This window comes from Muntiacus reevesi, chromosome 18 (assembly GCF_963930625.1).
Source record: "Muntiacus reevesi chromosome 18, mMunRee1.1, whole genome shotgun sequence".
NCBI lineage: Eukaryota > Metazoa > Chordata > Mammalia > Artiodactyla > Cervidae > Muntiacus > Muntiacus reevesi.
The window spans coordinates 41,169,729-41,178,281 of record NC_089266.1 but is presented as its reverse complement, the minus strand read 5'-3'; the positions used below and the strand labels follow the sequence as shown (position 1 = coordinate 41,178,281).

At 36.0% G+C, this 8,553-nt stretch overlaps 1 non-coding gene and 1 pseudogene across 1 annotated transcript; one reads left to right on the top strand and one right to left on the bottom strand.

The window, feature by feature from the left end:
- The first annotated feature begins 2,432 nt into the window (after window positions 1-2,432).
- Window positions 2,433-3,243, top strand: LOC136150180 (small ribosomal subunit protein eS1-like; annotated as a pseudogene).
- Window positions 3,244-8,077: 4,834 nt separating this feature from the next.
- LOC136150395 (U6 spliceosomal RNA) lies at window positions 8,078-8,184 on the bottom strand. The gene has a single exon (XR_010659826.1). It is a non-coding gene; the product is annotated as a U6 spliceosomal RNA (small nuclear RNA).
- Window positions 8,185-8,553: the final 369 nt, after the last annotated feature.

Here is an 8,553-nt window from a genome sequence, read left to right as displayed (position 1 = left end):
GGAAATGTAGTATAAGTCTGGAGAAATTATGGGTGCTATTTTTTTTTCTTCTATTTTCCAAATGTGCTATTATATAGTCACTACTTTTCATAATAACGTTATTTTTAAAAATTAAGGGACTTCCCTTATTTGATTCCTGGTCAGGGAACTGAGATCCCACATGCTTCATGCTGAGGCAAAAAAAAAAGTAAAAAAAGTAATTAAAATAATAAAAAATTGAATCTACACAATCTTTAAAATTCATTTTACACCGTATTTTACCTACAGTCAGTGTAGGAAGTTGTAATGGAGAAACAGGCAGTTTCTATATAAGGTAGGCTAATGTTTTAACTATCACCATTTTCGTAACACCTATGGAGCATTTATGATGTGTCAAGAACTGAACTATTTTATCTTTGTTTTCATGTGCAATTCCTTGAGGTAGATATTAAGCCCATTCTACAGATGAGGCATATAAGACCTGAAGAAGTTAAAAGAGACTTGCTTATAATTTAAAAGCCACCAAGTTTATGTTGGAGCCTGAAGCAGATTCCAGGTCAGCTGAATAGAAAGAATTTTTAACGCTATCAAGTGTGGTATACATTTCTAAAATTGTAGTAACCTCTGAAAAACATTCAAGCTATATCATAACCCCCATGAAGGTAGTATCTGGTTATCAACAGAGGCAGGGCCTCCAAGGCCCTGGAGGGGTCCTAGAAATGATCTCTTGAAAGAGCTAGGTATTTTACTTTGTAAAAAAAATTTTTTTTTTTTTTTAGTTCTACCACTTTATTGCTACCAACCCATCTCATGGTTGGTACCAACCCTCCACCCTCATGCACACATGCTCAGTCATGTAATCCCATGGACTTCAGCCTGCCAGGCTCCTCTGTCCATGGACTTTTCCAGACAAGAATACTGGAGTGGGTTGCCATTTCCTTCTCCATGTAAAAATTTTTAAAGTAATATCATTTTGTATTTTTTCCTTCATAAGGGCCCTCCCCAAAACCTGGATTCACCCCTGTTAATAGTGATTTTTAACAATCATTTGGGAATCTGACTCAGTGGTGTTGTAACTTCAATAGGTACTTTAAAAGGTTATAGTCATGTTTTATAACAACATGGAAAAATGCTATAACTCAAGGGCAAAAAGCAAGATAATAAATTATATGTATACATTATGATTGCATATAAAATGTGAATTCAAGGACTGAGGGAACTTGAAAGCAATAAAACCTTCATTTGTTCATTCGCAAATATATATTAGGTACTATTTATGTACCAGGTCTTATGCTTTTTGTTATTTGGGGTTTTTTTTAAATTAATTTCTCTTATTGATAGAGGTTTGGAACTTGGGTAAATATGTTGGCGACACTGTCTTAATTGTCAGATTAAAGTCATTTTTCATATACCTTTTTTCTTACCCTTTGTCTACTATGACCACTTAAGAGATACAGAGATATTTGAATCTCTGGACCTCTGAATTCTCAAAATTTGGAGAATGGGCAAAGTGGCCTCCAAATTTCTTCCCACTCTTAACATTCCATAATCATTATCACTGCTCTTTCTTTCCAGATTACCCCTTTATTTCATTATAATGGACTATACAGCAGCAAGAAATGTAGCTGATAAAAATCTAGTTTTTCAACTGTAACAATTGATTATAACTTTACAGAAATTATAATCAGAAACAGAATTATGTAGTTTTATATAAATGGAAATTGGTTCTCTGATGATAGTTCCAATTTCAAACAAGGCAAATCACTGGTAACATCCACTGTTTTATTTCAGCAGAGAAAGAATTTTATTCATGTATATTTCCTTTAGATCTCAGTATTTTTGCCTTGAGACACTAACTTCAAAAAACTTTCAAAGGAATTGAACTGAGGTATGGATAAATTAGGTTAGTCTTTTAATAACTGGGATATGATGACTTTTCTAAATATGAAAGTTTTTTAAAATTACTTTTTTTTAATGAAAAATATTATGGGGAAAAGTTTGAGGGAGAAACTATAGCAGAATGGTATGAGTGTAAATTTTGTAGTCAGACAGAACTAGAATGAAATCTATTCTGAAACTGCTTAGCTTTGTGATCCTGTGTGAGCAAATTATTTTTCCTCTCTAAGCCTTAGTTTACTTTTCTGAAGATGAAAGTAATATTAATGCCTATCTCACAAGTTATAATGAAAGTCAAGTTAGATAATGTAAATAAATTTGTTGAGTAAAGTGTTTATAATGTTAGTTAAGTGGTACTAAATATTAATATTAGTGATGCTAATTTAAATACTATTAAATTTATTAAATATTAGATATATAAAGGTAAACTTTCAGATATGATATTTCATTAAGGAAACAGTTTTAGAAAAATCAATTAGCAAGTTAACCAAGAATAGAATGTTTTCCCAATTTTTAAAAGAATAAACAAATAGGCCTTTTGGCTCTTGGAGAGCACCATGGCAGGGGGCAAAAACAAGTGCCTTCTGAAAAGTGGCAGAAAGGTTGCCAAGAAGAAAGTGGTTAATCCATTCTCTAGGAAAGATTGGTATGATGTGAAAGTAGCAGCTATGTTCAGTATATGAAATGCTGAATAAACACTAGTTAGGAAAACTCAAGGAATCAAAATTGCATCTGATGGCCTCAGGATCATATTTTAAAAGTGAGCTTTGCTAATCTGCAGAATAATGGAGTTTCATTTAGAAAATCCAAACTAAGTGCTGAGAACGTTGAGGGCAAAAACTGCCAATCAACTTCCATGGTATGGATCATAGCTGTGATAAACTGTGTTCCAAAATGTTCCAAAAGTGACAGGCCATGATTGAATCTCATGTTGATGTCAAGACTACCAATGGTTATTTGCTTCATTTATTCTGTGTTGGTTTTACTAAAAACCACAATAGTCAGATTTGGAAGACCTCTTGTGTTAAGGAAGCACCAACAAGTTCACCAAATCCAGAAGAAGGTGGTTGGAATCATGACCTGAGAAGTGCAGACAAATAACTTGAAAAAAAGTTGTCAATAAATTGATTCCAGATAGCATTGAGAAAGATATAGAAAAGCCCTTGCCAATCGTTTTATCCTGTCTATGATTACTTGTTAGAAAAGTAAAAATCCTAAGAAGCAAAAATTTGAATTGGGTGAACTAATGGAGCTTCATAGTAAAGGTAGTAGTTTGGGGATGAGTTGAATGCTAAACTTGAATGAGATGATGGATATGAGCGTGGTTCATATCAGATTCAAGAATCTGTTCAAAATTCAGATATTTAATGGTGACAAATAAAAATTCTTATTTGTGATGTTTAAAAAAATAGAATAGGCAGCTGTTGTCAACTAAAATCAATAGTGTGTTCAGTAACAGTCCTTTCTGAGTAGCAGGTTCAAAGTTAACTTTCACTTTTTTCTTCTTTGCTTCTCTATTTTTTTTTTAAAAGTTGCACATTGTACATTTATTCCTTTTGTTAAGAAAGAGTATTTTTTTTAAAAAATGAATTAAACATCTGTCTGTCCTGTGAACATTAATTTTAAAAAAGATCAGGGAGGGGAAGAAGGTGGGTGAGGGGTTCAGGATGGGGAACATATGTAAATCCATGACTGATTCATGTCAATGTATGGCAAAAACCACTACAATATGTAAAGTAACTAGCCTCCAACTAATAAAATTAAATGGGAAAAAATAAATAAATAAAATAAAAAATAAAAAAGACCAGGGAATTAGTATGCCATTTTGGATTCTTTTCTAGTCTCCAGTAGACAAAATAAATTTATTTGTGAATGAATCAATAAATATTTAGTTATCAGTGTGTATACTTAGTTTTTTGGAGTCCATAGTTAGATGCATCCAGAAGTTGGATAAAATGTCACTCCCTGAGAATAAAACTAGTAAGACTCAACATAAACTGGATGAAATTAACCACTAATAGGGAATCTAGTCAGTGTGATTAGACTGCCTAAGAAGCTATTAAAATAAATAGTGTATCCATGAAAACTACTATTGCAGTTGTTACTCAGTTTTATTTCCCTCCTTATTGTCTTTTAGTATTTTTTAATTAGTACTTCAAAAGTTATATGTTTGGTGCTGTGTTATTTATTGCTGGGTAACAATTTACCCCAAACCTTAGTGCCTTAAAACAGCAAACATTTATTATCTCACAGCTTCTGAGGGTCAGGAATTTGGGTGCTACTTAGTTGGGTGCCTCTGGCTCAAGGTCTCATGAGATTGCTGGGAGCATCTGCTTCCGAGGTCACTCATGTGGTTGATGGTAGGATTCAGTTCCTCGTGAGATTTTGGCCAAAGACCTCAGTTCCTCACTGGTCGTTAACCAGAGGCCTCTCTATAGGGCAACCCACAACATAGCAATTGTCTCTCCTCAGATTGAGCAATAGAACAAGAGGGAGCTCTCAAGATGAAGCCATAGTCTTTTTGTAACCTTATCTCAGATATGACATCCCTTCTGCTGCATTCTATTCAGTAGAAGTGAGTACACACCTATACACAAGAGGAGGGGATCACAGGAGGGCATGAATACTGTACTTTCATTAAAGAGATCATTGAAGGTCATCTCAGAGCCTGTCTACCGCAGGTATAAAACCATTCATTAAACTTCCTTTGCTTGCTCTGATGTCATCACCTAGCTATAATTCCAAATGTAATCTCACCTTATATGTCATTTGTTTGTAAGCAGAGAGAGTACACTGAATAACACACAGAAGTTCCTCATCATTTATTAAATTAGTAAATATTTTTAAACACTTGAATTTTGTCATCTGCTGGCCTTGTGAGTTTGGTAAGTGTGATTCAGTCTTCCTAATGCTGGTAAGTATTAATATCTAAACCTAAACTTGTGACCAGGCCCAGGACTGTAGTCCTGCTTTGAGAGGGCCCACCTGAGCTATCAGGAGGCCTCCTTCTCCAATAGGAATGACAATATAAAACACCTACATGGGGGCTTCCCTGGTGGTCCAGTGGCTAAGACGCCATGCTCCTAATGCAGGGGGTCAGTGTTCAATCCCTGGCCAGGGAACTAGATCCCACAATGCCACAACTATGAATTCACGTGCCCCAATTAAAGATCCCACATGCCGCAACAAAGACATAGCACAGCTAAATAAATAAATAAATATTAAACAAACGAAGAAAAATACCTACATGGCCAGGCAAGTTAACTTGGGTTAAGTAACTTGACGGTAAGCAAACTTGTATGTAAGAAACATTTCTCCTTGGGGACTTCCTGGTGGTCCAATGATTAAGACTCTGTGCTCCCAATGCAGGGGACACAGGTTCAATCCCTGATCTGGGAACTAGATCCCACATGCAGCTAAGACCCAGTGCAGCCAAATAAAAAAAAAGGCATTTCTCCCAACATGGCATTGAATTCTACAGTGATAACTCTATTAAAACATGTATCTATTTATTTTAAGAACTAGGTAGCTTAATTTTTCAATCTAATATCTCCATTCAGCTTATGAAAGGATAATCTGATACATGTTCTCAAAATCCTTAATCACATCTTTTTATATAAGGGAATATTTGCTCTTTTACTGTGTAAGGTAATATTCACAGATTCTAGTAATTAGAATATAAACACAGCTTTTTTTTTTTTTTCTTTTCAGACACAGCTTTTTGAGGACCATCATTCAGCCCATGACGGGGCTGTTGTCTGTAAAAAAAAAATTTAAATAATAGTAAAATTGACTAAATGTCAGTCTACTTTTTGTTATCACCCTGTGCACGCAATTTTAAACAATGTCAATGATAAAATACTACTCGTTGGGGCAGACCATTTCCAACAGCTCCCCCCACAGTGTGCCCATGCTGCTCGTATTCTAGTATGAGCTCTTCGGCCTGCTTTAACTTTTCAGGGACAAATTCTGCAAAAAAACAATTTGGTGATTTATCAATAGCGAACCATGTCACCATGTCTTGATATGACTGACTCCTCATCCTTCAGAAATTGACTTAAATAAATGTCACCTACCCAAAGAAAATCTCTCTAAAGACTCTTTCTAGACTCAAAGTGCCATGCCACCTCTCCCACATATTTCCTGTATCTGTTTGTTTCTTTCACAGCACTTGCCACATATTGTGGTTATTTTATTTGCAGGTTAATTTTTTCCCATCTCCCTTACTTATTTGTAAGATCTAAGACTTTTCTGTCTTGTTCTCTGAGTTATCCCCCAAACCCAGCACAGAACCTGGCACATGGTAAATGTTCAATTTTCATTGCATTCTCAGCTTGTGTACTTCCCGTAAAGCATATTGGCTCAACGTTGGACAACTCTTCTTTCTTCATCTCCTGTCCATTATTCAAAATGAAATAGCCACTTATTGTTTAGGACTGGTGACATAGAAGATTATTTATCTCTATAATTCAGAAACAGCTGCAGTGTCATGGATCTTAGCAGAATTGTTTCTACCGCTCCAAACTCCATTGTGAACATGATTAGTAATGTTTTATGCTGAAAATTCACAGAGATATCATAAGGCCAAATCACAAAGTAAAATATAAATATGGCATTCACATTTTGAAGGGAACCTATGCATTTTGACCAGGCATGACACTAGAAATTACAAGACTCTAGTGTGCACCTCAAACTTAGCAAGTTCCGAATATAAACCATCAGTTTCCTTTCCAAACCACACATGTGTGAGTGCTAAGTCGCTTCAGTCATGTCCGACTCTTTGTGACCCTGTGGACTGTAGTCTGCCAGGCTCCTCTGTCCATGGGATTCTCCAGGCAAGAATATTGGAGTGGGTTGCCATGTCGTCCTCCAGGGCATCTTCCCGACCCAGCGATTGAACCTGCATCTCCTGTGGCTCCTGCATTGCAGGCTGATCCTTTACTGTTGAGCCACTGGGGAAGCCTCTCCAAACCACCTGCTCCTCTTAATTGCTGTCAACATCTCTTTTAGTGGCATAGCTCTACACCTGGCTAGTTCTCCAGGCTCAATCTCTAGCTCTCCTTTCTTCTCCCTTTACTCTTTCTTCCTAGGAGATCTGACCCATCTCCAAGTCTAAAATCTTATCCCTACAGTGTTATTTCTAAAATATGTCCCTAATCCTCTCCTCTTTGCTCCAGACTCTCAGCTGCCTACTGTTCTATCTTAGAAACATCACAGGCATTTCAAATTTATCACATGTGCATGCATGCTAAGTCATTTCAGTTGTGTCCGGCTCTTTGCGACCCCATGTACTGTAACCTGCCAGGCTCCTCTGTCCATGGGGATTCTCCAGGCAAGAATACTGGAGTGGGTTGCCATGCCCTTTTCCAGGGGATCATCCTACATCTTTATCCATTCGTCTGTCTGTGGTCATTTAGGTTGCTTCCATGTCTCGACTGAGTGCAGCTGTGAACATTGGGCTGCATGTACCTTTTCGAATTAGAGTTTTCTCCAGATATATGCCCAAGAGTAGGACTGCAGGATCATATCCCCAGCATTTATTTGTAGACTACTTAATGATGGCCATTTTGACTGATGTGAGGTGGTAACTTTTTGAAGTTTTGATTTACATTTCTCTAATAATTAGTAATGTTGAACATCTTTTCATGTGCCTATTGACAATCTGTGTGTCTTCTTTACAGAAATGTCTATCTTTTTTTTTTTTTAGTTGTATGAACTGTTTGTGTATTTTGGAAATTAAACCTTGTTGGTCACATAATTTGCAAATATTTTCTCTCAGTGCATAGGTTGTCTTTTCATTTTGCTTATTTCCTTTTCTGTGCAAAAGTTTATAAGTTTAATTAGGTACCATTTGTTTATTTTTGCTTTTATTTCTATTGCTTTAGGAGACTGACCTAAGAAAATATTGGTATATGCCTGAATATTTTGTCTATGTTCTCTTCTAGGAGTTTCATGATACCATGTCTTATATTTAAGTCTTTAAGCAATTTTGAATTTATTTTTACATATGGTGTGAGGGAGTGTTCGATTTCATTGTTTTACATGTGACTATCCAGCTTTCCCAACATTACTTGCTGAAGAGACTGTCATTTTTCTATGTATATTCTTGCCTTCTTTGTTGAAGATTAATTGACTGTAGGTATGTGGGTTTATTTCTGGGCTCTCTATTCTGTTCTGTTGACCCATATGTCTGTTTTTGTGCCAGTACCACACTGTTTTGTTTTGTTTTTTTGTTATCCTTGCACAGGGACCATGCCAATCTTCTCTGTGTTATTCCAATTTTAGTATATGTGCTGCCAAAGCAAGCACAATACCACACTGTTTTGATTTCTGTAGCTTTGTAGTATTGCCTGAAGTCTGGGTGGGTTATGCCTCCAGCTTCATTCTTTTCCCTCAGGGTCACTTTGACAATTATGGGTCTTTACGGTTCATGGGGTTGCAAAGAGTTGGACATGACTGAACGACTGAACTGATGCTTCTATATAAATCTTAGGATTATTTGTTCTAGTTCTGTGAAAAATGTCATGGGTAATTTGATAGGGATTGCATTAAATCTGTAGATTGCTTTGGGTAGTATGACCATTTTAGCATATTAATTCTTCCAATCGAAGAGCATAGGATATCTTTCCACTTCTTTGAATCATCTTCAATTTTCTTTATCAATGTTTTATAGTTCTG